This window comes from Oxyura jamaicensis, chromosome 14 (genome assembly GCF_011077185.1).
Source record: "Oxyura jamaicensis isolate SHBP4307 breed ruddy duck chromosome 14, BPBGC_Ojam_1.0, whole genome shotgun sequence".
Lineage (NCBI taxonomy): Eukaryota > Metazoa > Chordata > Aves > Anseriformes > Anatidae > Oxyura > Oxyura jamaicensis.
Window position 1 is genome coordinate 3,518,544 of NC_048906.1, and position 19,609 is coordinate 3,538,152.

Genomic DNA, 19,609 nt, shown 5'->3' on the forward strand with positions numbered 1-19,609 from the left:
ATTTTTTAAAGGTGATAAATGGGATACAACACAAGCAGCACACAGCACACATAAAAGACCCTTTTTAGGGTCAGGATGACAGAATGCATGGCAGATAGATCGGGAACCAGGAGTCAGGATTCCTGACCCCTGTTTAAGCTTTGGCACGTGCAGATTTACATAGGACAAAATACATGCTCTGTTCCACTTTCCTGCTTTCCAGTGAGCGTAGCAGTCGCTGCCTGCCCTAGCAAAACAGCATTCTCCATTCATGTTTGGGGAGCTCCTGGATAGCAGAAACCATGCAAGTGCCGAACATTATCTCGTCAGCATCCTGCAGGAGCACACCAGCAACACTTAACCTCCCCTCAAATCCGGTGGCAGGTCACAGCGATTGGTGGGTCTCGCATGTGTGTGACTGTGAGTCACTGAGCATTACTGCTCTTCATATTAATCTATTGTTGCAAGTGACTTGGAGCTGCCTACAGACAATCCTTCAGAATACGGAACAATGGAGAGCCTGCACATCTGAAGAAAGCCTCCTCTGCATGGCATCTTATTGCCATCGTAACCAGCATAAACAAGAGCAATTAAGACAATTTCAGAGCATCACCTCCTCCCTCTGGGGTCTTAATGAGAGCACGCTCAGAAGGGGGCTGAAGAAGAAGCAAGCAAGGGCTGGGAGTTGGCTTGTGTGGGAAAAGAAGGGTGAGAGAGTTTTAGATTCAGAGGGTTGCTTCCTCTCCACCCCATAGCATAATGCAAAGGGCAAGGAGGGGGAGAGATTTAAGCATCTCTGTGGTAGATAGAAAAGGTTTAGAGAAGCAGAGCTTTGCTGCTGCCTAACCCTCACAGCAGGATCCTGCATCTGGAGAAGGAATTTTTTGCTGACATACCCAGGTAACTAGAAGTAGCTAGAATAGGTGAGTGCCATGGGCATCACTCCGTGTAACATATAACAGGGTTCAGAGCCAGAGGTCTTAGCAGAAAACAGGGTAGGATTGGACTGATGGACTTTATAAGCAAGGTGTTATGAAGCTCTTCTAAAGATGATGATTATCCATCCCAGAAAATAAAGACAAGCCTCAACACGGTGCTGTTGGATTAGCATTTGGGTTGTTTGCTCACGCTCTGTAAATCTTTGCTGTATGCTGGTGATCTACGAGCATTCAGATGACTGAAAAGCTGTTTGTGGGTGGCTATGCAGTGAGGAGAGAAGGGAAATTGGGACGCTCTCCTTTGAGGAAGCTGCCAGGCAATGAGAGCTTATGTATTAGAGGAATTAATAAATACTCTGGAGAAGGAGAGGGGATGGCTCCTATCAGCTTGGTGATGACACCTGTTCTTTTGGCAATCTGGCTGCTTGCAAGGGAGAAGAAATGGATGGAGCTATAGAGCAGAGCTTCTCTTAAGGTATTGATGTGATCTAACACCGCAGGAACTATATCATTTTCAATTTACTTTTCTCAGGTTTAAGGCAGAAGTCAGAAACAAGGCGGTGGCATTCTTAATGTGTATAAATAGCCCTGATGGAAGTGTAACAGGAGCTCAGCTAGGTTTTAGCCAGCACAGCAAACGATATATCATAGACTCAAATATTTTGAGGATCACACATCTGGTCTGATAACCTGTACATAAAATAGCCATAGGATTTCATCCAGCTACTCTTGCAGCGAGCTCTTTAGCTTCTGTTTAATGTGTGTGGAATGACAGCCACCCAAGCCTCAGGTGGATCACTGAGCTTACCCTAGAGCCAAAATGATTCCTTCCATTCTCTGCAGAGACAATCTTTTCCTTTTATCTTGAAATTTGTTATCGCAGATTTGATTGTCTACTTTAAAAAAAAAAAAAAAAAAAAAAAAAAAGTGGCACTTTAACTTGCAGAGAGAAGAGAGGAGCTAAATCTGAGACCTCTTATCTGAATCTTCCTGATGCCTAAGTGCTGGATAATTGGAAATGCTGTCTGAACCATAAACGCTGTTTTGCTCAGATTTTGCTAACCTCATACAGACTTCTCCTTTCTGCTTTCCTAGTACATCAGAACCCTGGTTCTGGGATCTCAGAAGATACCTGAAATTTTCTGATCTTCAACAGGGAGAGACTGTACAGAAAATTCCTACAAGCCAGCAGGAAATCAGTGCTTTGCAAATTGAGAAACCCTCTGGCTCTGTGGTCAGGAACTGTTCAGAAGCAAAGCTTCACACAGCCAAGCTACGTGGACCAACTTTCCCTTAGCTAGGACTTTTGACAACTATAGTTCAAACCCTCTCGGTCAAAGACTTCATATCATCGTGTGGGTCTTTTGGATGGACGTGTGACATAGTCACACCACTGTTAATAGCAGTTCAGGAAATTGGAACTATCTTATGTGGTCCTCCTTGTCTTGTGCTGGTTCTGTGTGCATTGGATGGGTGTGCAGAGCTAGGGTCCACCTGCAAAAACATATGTGCTTAAATAGGAATAACTGTTAGAGGCTGCTGATGTTCAGGACAAGACAGCTTTCCCCCATGGATATCTTGTTTAGGTACTGCCCTGGGGGAAACTAGTGAGCACTCAGCAGTTCTGAACATCAGGTTGCATATTTAGGAGCCTTGTTTCAAATGCCTTCTACAAAATAGCAAAAATGCCATTTGACAGAAAAACGGTGAGATGTGAACAGCTGAATCTGTTCTCTACCACTGACTCACCCAGGGACGTGGAGCAAGTCACCTTATTTCTCCATGACTCAAGTATTCCTTTGTGAAATAAGGCCAACAGAAGAGTGGGTACAGCATTTTCTATAGGGGCCTGGTTTGTACCTGCTGATGTGTGTGTCTGGCTGGGCTGGAGTGCACAAGAGTTTTCAGTTCAGAAGAAAGGCTTGTAGAGACACATCTGTGTTAATTAACCAGCGCTTTATAATTTTCTGATATCTGGAAGGGCAGAGCAGCGTCTTTATTGTTGGATTGATGACCACTGTTTTCCTTATTAAGAGGAAATTAAAAATAAGAAGCGGTTATAATTATCATTTTGGACACCATTCCAGTGGCATTATTCTCAACAGGGTGTCAGGATTATAATGTAGTAGCCAAGTGAATGCCACCCTACAATTCCTTTTTTTCACTGCAGCACAAACATGAGCCAGTAAGATCCCCACTATCTCCCTCCCTGACATCCAGCCGTGCATTTCCCAGTAAGGCCAGCTCCCTCTCTCTGAGGGCCATTGTAACATTAACAAAGGCAGCCAAGTGGTATTGTTAACATCCAAATGATGGAAGGGGACATGGAAAAACTCCCCACTTCTCTAGAGATGAAAACACTCAGCTTGCACCATTCCAGAGGAAGAGAAGAATTTCCCAGATAAAGATTTATCACCGTCCCCGTCTCCTGCTCTAGGGCCGAGTGCTGTTGCTTGTTCCAAGCTCTTCAGTTTTGCCTGCTGCCCCATGCAAGGAGGAGAGAACCCGCCTTTGAAATCCGCTAGCCTTCTCCTGTGTTGAAAACCAAATGAATGGTTTTGTTTGGGAAAGGCATTCGCTGGGATTCATAAAAAGCCATCGTCGACGTGACAGGCCTTGTTATTGACTTGGAGCCAAATCTTGAGGTCTTTGCCTGAAGGATCAGGAGGGCTTGAACCCAGAACTGTTATTAGCCTTGACATCATCAGCTCCTGACATGGGATAGTTTTCCAGTGAACTTGCTTGAGATTGTTTAGAAATGTCAAGTGGCCGAGCCACAAGGACACAAGAACGAGGTGTCAAATTCGCCCAATTGAACAGGAGAATTTCAGTCCTCCCCTTTGCTCTCGTTGGCGATGGCAGCGCTGCTGACAACGTACGTCAGGGTTACACTGCGTTATCAGACCGCCTCTCAGCGCAGGCATCCCTTGTCAGCACCGTCCACGTGTGAGATCCCTGCTAAGTGGGAGCAATGGGATCCCTGTGGAGCCTCAGAGACCCGTGAGAGCACTTTTTCAGCATTAATTGCATTGTTGTGGATGGAGTTCATACCAAACCCATTCAAGCAGAGGATGGACGCTGTGTCAGCTGGACAGAGGCCTACAAGTTCTGGTTGTGGTGTGGCAGAATTTTGCCAAAGGACACCCAGCGTCATGTCACAGTAACTGACAGCTTTGAAGGCAGGGAAGGAGAAGGGCAGAGGAGGCTAAAGAAGCCAGATAGCTGCAAGCAATCTGGCCTACAGGTGCAGCAATCCCCACGTTTTCTCCTACTTCACAGAGGCAAGGGTTCAGAGTTCGAACACCAGCTGAGGGGAGACAGTATTGTTAAAACCTCTGGCTGAATTCTTTGTCCACACTGGGACCAGGTACAGCACTCTCTCTAATACTTGTGGAGTACTTCAGCTCACCAGGATTTAAATCAACCTTCTCAACATCCTTTTCCTTTCCCCATGGTCTTCACTGCTTTCAGTGCCGCCAGATTTCCCTGGGTATACCCACAGCCTGAATTAGACAGCAATCTTACCCCTGTTCTCATGGACTCAAACCACCATTCTGGCTGTTGACACTAGTCAAGGTCTAACAAATCTACCATCCACACCTCCCAGAACCTTACACCACAGAGGTGCCTTTAGCCATTGATAATCATTGCTTCATGAAGTTAAAACCAGTTCTACTAACAAAAATGATAAGGGATCAGAACAGTTTCCATACTGGTCATATATCCACCTATCCATCCCACCATCTCTCCGTATTTTTTGTAATCCTCGAGGGCACCACTTGTTAGTGTGCTACAGGACCTCATCCAAAACGCTTTAAGACCCCTAAAGTAACCATGGAGGACTCACCCGCCTTTCCGTCAGGGAAAACAGAAGTTTGAAATTCCAGGGGAGGGCTGAAATCTACCCAGCCGATTGGCTGGAAGATGCTTTCTCTCCCACACGTCCCGCTCGGTAACATTTCCAAATATTTTGAGCAAGCAGAAAACAATTGTGTTGGAGGGGCAGAGAGGGCCTGCTAATACCCTATCGGTTTCACATTCTTAGGAGAGTTCCCAGCCCACCGATGTGCTGTCCTATATCAGGCAATCAGCCTTCAGCTGGAAACTTTACCCTGGCTCTACCTATTGTCCAACGTTTTCCTTCCTGCCAGATGATTGGAATTGCACCAGTTGTTAATTTTACACCTGCTGTTTGTTAATATCCCTGGGTGACCTTTCTGAGGACAGCTAGCAGAGGGGATTTCTTGGTGGCGAGATGCACATACGTGCATGTGGGAGCAGACAGAAAGTGAACAGGAAGGGGCCTCCTGATGAATGATGAGGGATTAAAATAGTTCTTGCTGGGGCCAATGTGGGATATTGGACAGCAGGAATGGTGAAGCGGATGTTCATAACAGACTGAAGCGTTGATCTATGCAACAGAGGGCAAAATAGTGTTACCAGATCCCTTCCTCTTTGCAGCTCCCTCCTTGTGCCCAGTCTGCTGAGCAATGCCACCCATAGAACTTCTTACAAAAGATAAATGTCTCCCTGAGATGCTGAAGCCAAGGTCTGGACAGCCAGAAAAGTTTTTAATTTGGGAATCAGAAAGGCATATCTGCCCTACGGCCCTATTCATCTCTTCCTTACCTTGGTGTAACTGATCTTACTGCTATCTCTGGAAGTTATTAATCACCCAGGAGAGGGATGTGTCAGTGAAGCATGAACAGGAAAAACCATTGGCTTCACAGTCCTGAATTCTAGCTGGTCTGAGGAAGTCACAGGTGCTCAGATATCACTGTAACCAGCTTTGGTACTCAGATTAGGTTAAACAGATCTAGCCCACATTAGAACTGCACTCTGGTTATTAAAAATGATTTATGGGACTAGAGGTAGATCAGTGGAGAAACTGGCCATGGGCCGTAGCCATGTCATCTCGAGGTCTCCTACAGCAGGCAGGCTCAGGCCTAGCAGGTACTTGGTTGTAAGACATGGAGTTAATATATAAGCAGGAGCAGGAGATGGCACATTTCTCTCCGAGGAAATACTGAGTACTGCATAAATGTCTCAACACAGTGGTGGATATCTGCTGAGTGGTAGCAGATGCTCAGGGACAGGCAAGCCTGACCCTTGCGGAGGAGAAATCACTGATGTATCAACACGATTCTGTGTGAGTGCTGCTCAGTCTCAGGCCTCCATCCATCCTTCCTGGTACAGCAGCAATCAAGCAGCAAATCAAACAGCAAATCTTGCTGTTCACACAGTTCCTCTGCCCTCTAACCAGGTCAAGCACAACTAAGATGGAAAAAGCCTTCTCTGAGCTGAAGACCAGGTCCAAAGCAAGCTGGAAGGGCCTGTGGGAGCAGCCCACGACTCCTGTAACTTGTCACAGCGATGGGATGAGGGCACCCCGTGCTCTTCTACATGCCCTCTTGCAAGTGAAGTTCTAACCACATCTAAGCCAACTGTCAGCCCCACCGTATCTTGTGCAAAATGGGAGATTTGGGAGTTAGCCACTTCCCAAACTGAAGAACGACATTCCAACAATCTAAATTCCCACTGTTTTTTGTTTTTTTTTTTTTTTGACCCCCTCATATCTTCCCCTCACCAAGTGTGGAAGACAGAGCTCTTTCCTCAGAAAGCCTCTGTACCCGCACCAGGTGAATGATCTCGACCGGCCTGTGATACAGCTCTCAGAAGAAGGGATGTTTCTGACTTAATTGCTTTGCTATGGAGCTCTTGTGACTCCTGTTCCTGTGACTTTCAGGCCAGCAAGCCATAGCTTTCTAACTGCTCTTGGCCAGAAACTCACTCAAATGCACAGGCAGCTGCAAACAGTACAATGCACCACAGGCAGCATTGGAAGCGGTCTCTGTGTCAAGTTTCTCCAAACTGGATATGGAAACCAGGGAAACAATAGTTGTTATCTGGAAAAAAAAAAAAAAAAAAAAAGGCTTCAGCTCAGTGAAACCAATCTTTGAAGATCAGGGATGGCAGATGAGCTTCTCTACACAGCCTTACAGATACACAAGCAGCCATCTGCATCTCTGGATCCAGTTCTGTCCTTGGCCAACTCAGTTTAGAAAAGATTTTGTTTTTCTTGGGCTGTTTTTGTTTACAGCTGCTTGACCGAGGCAGAGAGTTCACCAGCAGCTGAATGCAGCCCAGGCTCTCCCAAGTGTAAGTTCTCCAGTGAAACATCTGGCTACAAGGCAAGGTCAAATGGGCCTGAAATGCAAGAGGGCCACAGTCTCTCCACAGAGATGCAGCCAGCTGGGAAAAGAACAGGCTTTTCTGGGTATGTTTGAGCATTAGGCTGGGAAAAGTAAAAGAAAAAGAGGGAAAGAAAGATACTGCAGAAAAGCCAGGGATCAAGAGGTTGGTTCTTTTATTGGTTAAAAATCAAGACCACCCGAATTGCTACATGAATTTCTGAGTCTTATTTAGCAGGAATTGAATTGTTCCCGAACTGGCAGAAGGCCTCTTCAAGTCCCTCATTTTTACATATTTACCAGTGTACATACCTGAGTTTCTTTCTTTCCCAGTGTCCTGGAATTACCTCAGGTAACCATGAGTGATCAATAACAGAAAGAGCAGCTTCTCAAGCAGAAGACCCTCTTCTCACTCCGCTCTTTCTATTATTTATCTCTCATGATTGCACTAGAGCTGGAAGGACAAAGACCTGACCTGCATCCTACCACAAATCCTGATCCCTTTTTCTTTTGATCCTAAGTTTCTTAGGACAAGGACCACCCGGTTGCTCAGTGTTTGCACAGCACCTAGCTCTGCTGGTGCCCAAGTCAGTGTCTGGTTGCAATAAGGACACAAATAACAACATTGTTCTTGGATGGCGCAAGAGCTCCCGAGAACCAAAGAAACCACTCAGGAAGCATAAAGAATGAATCCTTCCCTGCAGCCCCAGGGAATGTTAACAGCAATCTAACATTGAGGATTTCCTTGTTTTTAAAAAGAGTCTTGTTCCTCTGAAGGAGAATCGGGATAACTCCCACGTGAACCTAATGACCAACCAAGCACACACAACACCTACAGAGAGAGAGCTTATCATGGAGACACAGCGGGAACTGTTTGGTGTGATTGATTCGTGGACTACCAAAAAACAGCGGAAAAGACTAAATTCACATTATAGTGCTTCTACTGCACAAGCTGACCAATCATCATAACAATAATCCCTAGTACATGACTTTCAGAGAGAAATAGGTGAAGAATAATTGTCTGTTTCTGAGCTCTGCCTCCTTTAGGTACCTTCACTAAATCTCTCAGCCTTTTTGTGCTTGAGCTTCCTTCTCTACAAGGATAAGGACAATAGCAGACACTCACCTACTTCACCGGGTAATGAATGATTCAGATAGCTCTCATCAACCTCTTCAAGTCCTATACACAACATCCGATGTGTCATGCAGCCGTTCGCATCAGCCAGAAAGCTATCGTCTCTTAATGGGACTGAGTTTCAAGGGTGATGGACAGGGCAAAGCCTGTGGAAGGACCTGGCCTCTGAAACTTCTTCCTCTGCCAGCTCTGTCCAAGCTGGGACTGGTTTGCAGCAGGATCCACTTTCCTGTGGGGGGAAGGAGAAGGGGGGGAGGAAGGGGAGACAGCTAGCGCTGAGCTTGTGACTGCTATTACATCCGGACATCAGGGGCAGAAGCATCTTTTGAGGCACAGCACATCAGCTGCTGCCTTCCTGCACCAGAAATAAAGGGCTCCAAATCCAAACCTGGAAGCCAACCAAAATAGCGAATGATCGTTGTGCTTCTCATGAGCATAATCTGATGCCTAATTTGCACCACTTGTGTATCTTAATCCCAGCTTTCCAGAGCTGTCCCATCCCTGATCCCACCAGCAGATGGATTACATCTGCCCGAAAGAAAACCACGGTTTCACCCTACTCAGATGTTTCCCACCAAACTGTTGTCCTGCAGCTGTTGGATACAGTTGGATGCAGGCCCCTGCCTCGTACAGTCTTTGGTCTGAAGGCATGGATTTTCTTCCACAAACTTGTTACCATTTCAGTCACCCTTCAGGCTGCCTGGACATGAGCAAGCTCTGATCTGGAGTCACTGTGCTCCAGTGAACACAATCAGCACTTCTGAGCGCACAGAACTGCTAAATTTTGCCTGGCCTGGAACACAGATACTGCGCAAAAACTCACAGACTAGCCAGTTATTAAGTCTATAACATACATGTGGATTGGAACTTTATTCAGACAAGTTTGGGAGCCCAAGTGCAGGCCATTTGTCATTGAGTACCCACCTTCAAAAGCTTTCTCGTAACCCTACTAAAATCCAGCTTTCTACACCACTCACCCTGTAGGTAGAATCCAATGAAAAGAGACAATTGTTCTGCCCATCTGGTATCTGCAAGAGTATTGGAGGAGTAAAATGAAACCCAGTGCCGTGCTTTTCCAAGAAAGTCTGGGGGATAACCCAAGAAACCTATTCCATCCCCTAAATAACTAGAGCAGAGAGAATCCCACCCTCTGCTGCCATCCCTGTGGCTCTCATTCAGGAATTACTTTCCCTGATCTGAGACCGGGCTACCTGTGGGTACCTGTGGGTGCCCCTCCATCGCCTTCTCGTACCAATGGTTTAAGGGCAATGACAAAACCTCCAAAAACTGACCAGGCAGCTGAATGCAAGCTCAGCGGGACTTCCATGGGATAAGATCAAGCTCCTAGATCACAGTGTAGCCAGCCCTGAGCTTGCACTGGGCAAAATCCTCAGCTAGGGAAACAGCCCCCATGAGCTTTTTCCCTCTCTGGTTATTCACAGCAGGGATAAGTAAGGCCTCATCTATAATCACCTAAAAACCTCACATGATTCATGCTCTCACAGTACAACAGCTGAGCACGCTGCAGGATACACAGCAATATACATTGGTGATGCACCATTACCCACTTTCCCATCACAAGCCCTGTTGAAATGCTGCCATCAAATTATTTCAACTGATCAAAGTAGGAAAAAAAATAGAATATTAAAGCCCCAGATAACAAATTAATAAGAATAAAAGCATGTAGGTGAGAATTAAGAAGGCATTAACATTCTGATGGCATCTGCTGCCTAAATTAAACTACAGGGAAAAAAAAAAAAAAAAAAAAAAAAAAAAGAGTTCAGCTGACGCTCAGGATCAGGACAAATAGTTCTCAAATGGAAATTACAGTTTTGAAAATTATGCACCAAAAAAGGATCCAATTTAGGACATTTCTGATTTGTGAAGTTCTTTCTCCAGGTGGGGATCTCAGGCTTGACTAGAGGGCTGGCAACTCAATTGGCAAGATGCTGAAGTCACTCAGTGCCTGCATCCCGCAGCAGGACCAAACTGGCCCATAGCCCAGCTGGGCCAGAGTCTGGTCACGTCTCCAGCCCCCGTGGGGCTCTGTCCCCTTTTGGAATAGGACTACAGGGTTTTGGTGTGTAAAGTGCGTTTCATTCATGCAGATACTGACATGGAAAAGGAGGAGGAATTAGGCCTCGATTTTCAAAGGAGCTCAGTGTTAAATTATGTGGATAAGTGCATCTGTAATTTACACGAGCAGTTACTGTGACAACTAATAGTGAATGTCATAAGTAGCCAGTTGAGCATGTAATGACCTGAGTTATATGCACCATCATGTCTCCTTGGCACACCAAATTAGGTGTGCATACATATTTTGCATGCCCCAAAGGACTCCTAGCTCAGCAAAGAGCCCTAATTTCACAGCACAAGCCTGGTCTCGGCAGCCTAGCACAGCACAGACAGTTTATGCGATGCAAAGAGCTGGCACAAGCTCCACGGCCCAGGTTGGAATGGATCCTCAGACAGCTAATTAATTTTTACTGCTCCTTTGTGAACTGTAAATTACCCTTCCTTTCCTAGATTTCTGTCCCATTTTTTCCCTGCCTTTCTCTAGAGAAGCAGTAAAAAGGGAGAAGTGCCAATAATGGGCTCTCGTGATAAAAGCAGCCACCGTTCACTCGCACTTTGAACAGAGCTCTGCTTCTGACCAGAATACAGAGGCAAGCGGGATTCAAGAAGCTGTCCAGAGATAATGACTTTTCCTGGAGATGGGAGGATACATAAAGGGGTATTTTTTTTAAAAAAAGAGGGGGGGGGGGGGCTATGTTTTTTTTTGCAGGACGAACGCAACCAAGTTCCTCTCTTGTATGGGGTTAGAAAGAAGATAAATAATCTTCACTTAGAGACCGAATTCATCAGTATTGCCTGCGCAAGAGCGAAGGGAAACTGCTTACCATGCTGAACATTAACAGCCTCCCCTTCCCACTCGGAAAGAAAAGCCTCTCTCCGAGAAGGAGTGACCTTCAGACCACACACACACCGCAGCCTTTAGAGAGCAGCCCCTGAGCAAGTGGTGCTGGAGCAAGGGTGGGCAGCTTTTCACTGCGGCTGTGGCCCTGCTCAGCAGCTCAAGCTGCTGGCTTTCTCCTTGAATCCAGGTAGCAGCAGCCTGCCAAAGGAAGACTGGCTAGGGTAGACAGGACATGGTTCAAGTGTATTTTCTTTGCTGATGCTGCTGTCCTCCAAATGTGTTACCCATCAGAGGTAGCTGCAGGGAAGAGATCGTAACACACCTGAGATGAACTTTGCACAGGCTCTGCTGAAATTCGGGACTGCTTCAGCTTGGTGAGAATCACCACTTCAGCCTCGTGTCAGGACACCAGTATCTGCGTTAAATCTGTGATAACAAGAAGATATTACTGGAATTTTCATGTGGTTGCATTTACCAAAAGCCCCTTGAAAGGCCACGGCCGCAAGAACATATGGAAGATCTCCGGGTCCATGCTGTTGGGATGCTGCAGGAATGAGAACACAGCATTTCTGGGGTGCCTTTACGGGGCCTTCAGCATATTAGATACTTGTATTGCAAAACACCGCATTCCTCAGCTCTGACGGAGCCTCTTTTATCTCAGCTGCAGATTCCTGAGTCGAAATCGCTGCCAGATGACTGTACACAGCGAGTTAATGGCCACAGAACCTGAGCGCCTCTTGCCTCGAGTCATTTATCCACAGCATCAGTGACGTTATCATGTTCAGCCCATATTTACTACAGCTACAAACTGATTCAGAGAAACCTGGAGTACAGGATTAATCATTTCTCTTGGGATGTTGAAAATGGATACCAGAACGGACTTCCAAATTAGGCATCTAAAAGTCCTGCATCTCCCAGGAGAGCCCCATTACATCTCCCCACTCGTCCTAATGGAATCTATACGATGTGAGCACGGCTTTGCCTCCCACCAGCCCTCCCTGCATAATTAGCCCCGGCTCAGGCTGCTGCTTTCCTTAATGGCTGGAGAACCACTTTCTTCAAGCTACTGAGAGGTACAGAGGAAATGCTTATTGCAAAGTGCAAGCCAACCACAGCCAGTGGGTCTGGGCCATGGTGGAGGGATACAGAAATGGCTTCTTCATTTTTTTTGTTTAATTTTTTTTTTTTTTTTTTTGCCTCAGAAATAGAACTCACTAAAAATAGCAGTTCCTCAGGAACAAGACTGCCTGAAAATAGCTGTTTCTCAGGAGCAGGGCTGGCTGCTTCTGAAAGAAGTAGCTATTAATGTATAATTGTCCCTGAGGCTGGTTTCTGAGAAAATGCTGTACATACAGAGGGCTGTAATGAGATATGTTCACGGGCGGGAAACATAGGCACCCCTCTCTTGTCAGAGGTCCTGTAAACTCCAACAGCTCACATAAGTTCATTTGACTCACAAATCTTAGTCACAGATCCATCACAGCACTGGGAGGTATTTTCCTCCGTACCGGTTACAGCAGCACTCTGGGCTGCTGTTATTATTTAGACCAGTAAATTACAAAGCCTCCATCGGCTCTAATCAAAACTACAGTGGTTCTTCTCCCAGGACTTAGAAAGCTTTACAAGGTGGAGCCAGCGCTGTCTTTCCACACCAGGTCCAAGAACTTTGTTGAATCGCAGATTGTGCAACCTACTTCCAATTTCCTGCTCTCCTCGGCACTTAGTTTTCTCACGCAGATGCTACAGGGCAATAAATCTTCTGAAGAATGGTCCTACATTTCTGCCACGATGGTTTTGCTTTATAATGAGAAAAAAATAACTTGCTTGTGAGATTTGTTGATTGGTTGGTTATTCCCTAACATGTCTCACTCGCTGCTCTCATCTCACCAGGGGTTCAACAGTTCATTTCTTGCGTCTTCTTTTTCCTTCCTAGCACAACCAGCTGATGCCTGCATAGAGGCCATTCTCCTTCTCTTCCTTCCTTAACAAAAACTCTAGATGACCGAAAGAGGCAAAGATTATAAAAGGTCTGGAACAGGTGAATTTTGCAGAGTAGCAGCTTTAAGGAAACAGCAGTGCAGATGAAGTGCAGGGGGCTCTGACTGATTGCTGTCCTCATTTCAGTCCTGCAACACCAGTGCCAGAAACCACAGCATCCTGTGTTTAGAGCACGCTTGGATCCCAAAGGCTGGGTAGGACTGGGCTGTATCATCATGGGATGGAAATCTGTAGACTGCTTCTTCCAGGCTGTGTTGTAAGTGTTTCTTCAAGCAGTATCTCTCCTCTGTTCACTGCAGACCTGACACTTTGGTAACAGCAGAAGCAGCCTTCTGGAGGAAACCTGAGGCTGAAGATCTAGCCACCAGGTAGCCCAAGGCAGCTGTTCTAGCTCAAGGAATTACTCTCTTTGTCCTGACCAAATCCCAGCAAAGTAATAGCACTCTGCTTGCAATGACAGCAGGCTGCAGTTTTCATTATGGAAACCACCTTTCGTTCTGTGGGTAGGTTTACATTGCAGCGTGCAACAAAGACGGGCATCCCCAGACTTAATTTTAACCTAGTTCGCTTAGGAGGGAGTACCAGAGAAGCTGCAGCCACACTGATTTCACATACCCACAGTTGTGGGAAACTTGCAAAACACAAACTACGTGGTGCCAGCATTCTGCTGCCTGACACGGCCAGGCAGAACTAGAGCAGGTACACATACCCCTGCCACACAGCCGTGACATCTCACCGCTCTGTGAACTGCTCTCTCCCTCCCCTGTTGCTAAGTGGTGGTGTTATATAATCTAAGCTGCATACACAAAAGGAAAAATCTATAACACACATAAATATATATACACGTATTGGCCGTGCCTTTTAATTTGTTAAAATTTTGGAAAATGCCTTGGGACCCTCAAATCAAATAGCCCATGAAAGACAGACTGCTTGGCATCGTTTCTGCTTGATAGCAGCAGGGTGAGGATATTTTGCAGCTCGGATCGGTTTGATTAAACAAGCATTTTGTTGCAGCCGTCATAGAGCGCTCATTAAAAAATACTCTACATTTGTATAGCATTTATCATCCAAGAATCTCATCATGTTTTACACAATGTAATTAATTAAACTTTACAGCTCCCCTTGGAGAGGGATAAGGAAAAGGAGAGTTGCTTTAATCCATCACTGTAACGCAGCAGACACTGGGTTAGAGGGAAGCAGCTGTTCAACAGCATGCAGCAGCTCTAGGACAAGAAGAGAAGACTCCAGGCAAAGTCACCCAGGGAATGCACTGCACACCTTGTGTTTGCCTGAATTGTGTGCTTCCACTGCAGCTTAAATCCCAGCTCCTGCAGAAAAGAGAGATCCCCCCCAGACCTCAGGTTTACATCCGAGACACCTGCAGCACAGCACGCCTTGTCTCTGCAAGAAGTATGCCACCTATTGAATCCCCAGCACTGCTAAAAAACCAGGGGCACCACAACCCTGGCCAGGACCGAGGGAGGCAGAAGACATAAAGCCACGCGGCCACAAGCTGCATCTCGCAGTGCTGGAATGCTGTGCAAGCTGGTGCTTAAAGGGGAGGCAGGGTAAAGTCCCCTTAATCCCTCGCTTACTTCCCTCTCCCCTCCCCACCAGTAAATCCACACCTGTTAAAGGTCACCCTGAAATGAAATATATTCAAGCGCTGCCTGCTCCAGCTTGGCTCCGTGTCCCAGCCTCTCGCAGTCCCCCCCAGGTCGCGGAGCAGGAGGGGGACGGGGGTGCCCGCGTGACCTGCTTGAATGTCAGAGTCGCAGGGCTGAAATCCCACCCGACTCTTAGCTGATCTTTGGAGAGGAATCTCTTCCTCGCCCTGGCTTTAAGCTCCTTTCTGGCCGAGCGTATAGGATAACAGGACCACTGGGCAAGCCCGATTAGACAGATCGGTTGTGCCGCTTCCACTACCTTGCAAAAAGCTGGAATCTGATCCGGTGCAAGTCGGGAAGGAGTGCGAGGCGTCGCTCGTTTGGGAGTGAAGTATGACAACAGAAACACAGAGATACATGTGGGGAGAGAATGGCACAAAGAAATACATGTCCATCCACTCTGCACGCCAAAGCAGCACTGAGAAAAGAGGGAGCAGGTAGACAAGAGGGTATCTCACCACCTCACCAACCAACAAACACAGCTGTGAGTCCTGTAATGGTGACTGCACCGTCTTTATTGGAGATTTATTGGAGACAGAGGCACGGTCCAACTCTCCAGATGTGCAAGTGCCAGACTGAAAGGCCTGGGCTTTTAACATACAGCGCAGTGACAGACAATTTGCTGGTGGGGGCTGAGCTGTGGCTCTCCCATTGCAACCCCACAAACCTCCTGATTTCTTAGTGTCTTCTCAGAAGATGCTTGGCTCCCTCAGTGAGCTTCTTCCAAGATGCAAGCCAGCAGGAGAATAGCCACTGACTGCTTCAGCTGGGAAGGCCAGACAGGCATTTTCCACACAAGGCCATGCAAGTGCCGAGTATTTTCATCAGATGGAAAGGTGGGAAAGAAGGAGAGAAAGAAAAAGTGCAAGGATTGTGCTGGAGGAAGTGATGGTGGATTCAAAGATGGTAGTGAGGTGATTTTTAAGCCTCATTCATGTTATTTAATTGGTTTCCAAATAATTCCCAGATACTATGGGGCCCGTTCATACAACTCTCTTACTGGAAATTCACCTGTAGCCCAAAACGGGCACTTTGGTAAGCTGGGGTTCGTCACGTTAATGCTCATGAATGCAGCTCTGCTTGCACAGACGGGATGTGTTCAGCCCTTTGGGACTGATACCACCATGGTTCTTCCAGTGGATACATCTTTTCCTCCTTTTAGCACGAAGAAACTGATTTTTACTGGTCCTTGGTTTTATTTTTTTGTGTTTGTGTACGGGAAGCAGGCAGCCTCAGATACAGCTGTCGCTGCAGCAGATTTATCTTAGTGAGAATTCCTGCTTTGGCTTTGCAAGTGTTTTAATTAACGTAAATTATTTTACTACACTTTACTACTGATAGCATGTAATTATCTCCCCACAGGTATAAATTTAGCTAACCAGAAGGCTGATCAAAGACCTACAAAATAAGGTACTTTTGCAACTGACACTAGACACAAGGCTAGAAAGACAGGACCAAAGGAGGAAGGAGGAATTCCCCCTTCCCAGTTCCAAACACAGGGCTTAAATTTCCCCATTTGAAAAGATAATCATAACATTAACTTACACATCTTCTCAGGGAAGCATGAAGATGCATTGATACTTAAGTGCTGTGGAGGAGAAAAGAACTGTGTGCATGTTAAACTGTTAATTATTGGTAAGCAATCTCCTTTGCAAAGTGTTTTGAGGTTGACTATGGAAAATGGCTCTGTAATAACACAGAGCAAGCAATCCGCTTACAATCATAGGTTAATTCTCTCAACTGCTTTTGCTGGGTCAATCCCTAGGTATTATTATCTGTGCAAGGGAATTTGTTTTCCTGAGGAAGTCTGGCCATGGAAGAGATTCCAAACTCCACACCCATTTCTCATCCTATTCATCTCAGCAGCCTGCTTTCCACTGCAAGCACATTTTTAGATGAATGAGGTTGAGACCTATGCAGAGCAGCTGTACCAAACATCAAACTGCTCATACAGTTCAGAAATAACAGGTTGGATCAGGCTACCTGAGATGCCTGTACTTTTTCTCCAAATTACCAGTTAATAAAACATGCATCTCTCCGTTGAGCTTCTGCAAGTGCTTGTAGCCCATGATTTCTTTTTCTCTTTGGTGGCTGCAGGTCGCTTAACCTGTGAGAGTGGGAAGACACCAGATGGAAATAAATGTTTGGGAGCCAAGGGGCATCCTATGCCAAACCGCATGTTTCAGAACTTTATCTGTCCACTTGTGCAGGTTTGATCCTTTATTAAAAGCACCGGGTGCTTTGTCATCAGTTTGAGTGGGCGTAGGATCAGTTAGGTAAATCCTCGTCTCTTGACCTTCCTGAAGGCCACTCTGTGCTACTTTATACACCTATGGGTAGTGTCTGCATATTCGTATAGCATCACGGACCACCAGGTGAGACCCTGCATTTTCAAAGGGTGGCACACAATGATAATATGAGTCCAGCCTCTTAGATCTTATATCCCAAGGGAGGTTGTGTTATGCTTTTTGTTTCTTTTTCGGTAACTTTAACTTTTTTTTTTCTTTTTTTTTCTTTCTTTTTATTATTTTTTTTTTTTTGAATGACGTACTCCCTATTATTTCCATGCCATTACTTATGAACTTCACAGCATTTTCTGGAGGGGTCTTCAGCAAGATGAAAACCTCAGGGCAACAGTCCATTAGGCTTTTATTTTTATAGGTTGGGTTAAACCTTCTTGAAACTGGTATATTTAACTGCATTCTTTATTTAGGGTAGCTGAAGGAGACATTAAGTATTTCCACCCACAATGCAAGATAGCTCAAGTACCTGAAGGCTCTGAGGGGACAGTCTCGGGTAGGATATTAAAAGGAAAGAAGGTTTTGTGTGGATGGACAATATGGTTCAGGTGGAGGAGGAGACAGAAAGAGAGCACGCTGAAACAGTCAGGGAACGGAAACTCCAAACAGCCTGAATAATCACTGATACAAAACCTGGACTGAATACAAGAAACAGAGGGCTATGGGGTCACGATGCTGCCTGGAACAGGTGTGGAGCTATATGCAAGGAAACGAGCTTTCAACTGTGTGATTTCTTCTGTGTTCAGGAAAGGAGGGCTGTGAGCATTCTTGTAAGTAAACAGAAATACATCAGAAATACCTTTCTTCATCATTTCTCCTCCTCCAGTCTGGATCAACCAACAATACCTTGAATTTTGGCCAGCAGCACAGGTCAAAGGGAGGAAACGTGCTGCGAAACCTCCCACACATCTGTACCATTTAACTCTTACTGCTTGGTTTGGGATTAAAATGGCCTAAAGAGAATGACACATCTCCCTTCGTTGACCAGAGTGGGCAGTTCAGGCCAAGGCTTAGGACACTGCTGTCCTTAATTGCTTTAGAGTTGTATCCTTTTTTATGGACTTCATTTCCTGCTGTAACAAATAAAACTCCCCCAGGCCTTGCTATAAGCAGTTTGAACAACTCTGTGTGCTCTTCCACTCTGCAGGGAACTCCTTCAAATGAAGCACCTGCCATTGGCTTTTTTCCTGTAGGTGAATTAATCTGCCTTGCATGAGTAATCCTATTTACAATAGGTTGCCTTGCAAGAATGAGGGAAGCAAGTCTGAAGCATGCTTGTATGCAAGTACTGTAGAAAGGCCACACGGTAGTTCACGAGGGGACACTTCTGCAATAAAACGAGAGTTACTGGTAAAGTGCAATAATAAAATAAAGAATAATTTAATAAAGGGATTTTTAACTCATTTAACAGCAACTAAATTCAGAACCCCTTCTTTAAGTGACCAGGCACGCTGTATTCTCCTAATCCTACTTTCTGTTAATAAGTAAAAGAAAAATAGCAGGCAGTAATCTACTCCTTCTGATTCTATTTTTATGTCACAGGAGAGCAGTATTCATGTAAATAAATTGATTTCAGTACGATAAAGGATCAGAATACAAGCTGGACATCTAGACCAGCCTCGGAGTAAGATGCATTATAGAGTCCCATCTATGTAGGAACGACAGAGGTCCCATGCCACAACTCATTTAATACCAGGTAACACAAACCCTACAGATTAAATGCAAGAAGCCCGCAATGGCAGGAGGAAAGCATGCGGAATAAGACTCTGTGACCTAAGGGAAGTAAAAGCTTCAGAGACTGGTAGCTTGGTGTTTATGTAGGAGCCCCGCAGGCCCCCTTCAGCATCCTTAATTTAGTCTTTATCATCTCCGATCCATCCTAACAGCCCCCCGCGGGACAGAGATTTAATATCGAGGAGGTCCTGGCTGACCCGCCAGACAGAGGGGTGGATGCCTGCTCCCCGTTTACTGCGGAATCACCTCGCTTTTCGGATCCAGCACAACGAACGGCACAGCCTGGCGCTGTTTTTGTGCACAAAGATGCGATTTAAAGCCTCTAGAGGTCAGGCCAGCTCGGAGGCTCCCTCAGCAGAGGCGTTGTGCTGCGTGCCAGTGACACCTGCTGGAGCCCACCCCCGGCCGGCTCCGCAGGTGTCCCTCGGCCCCCCCTGGGGGGTCTGCGGGCACCAGAGCCCCCAGAAGAAGGCAGGTGGGCGGCACGAAGGGGATCCCGGTGCCCCTGCCCCCTGCGGGGAGGCGGCTTCACCCACACACCCTGGTGCTCGGCCTCCTCCTGCACTCCCGTTTGGGGGGGGGGTCTCCATCCACGGCCTCCCTTTTTGGTCTGTGACACCCTTCCAGAGGAAGGAGGACCCTTCATGGGCGCCGAGATGGGAGCGTGCGACCGTTGTGGCACCTGAACCGTTGTGTTTGCACCTAAAACCTGTGGAAAACAGGGGCTGAAGTTCCTCCTCCACCTGGCAA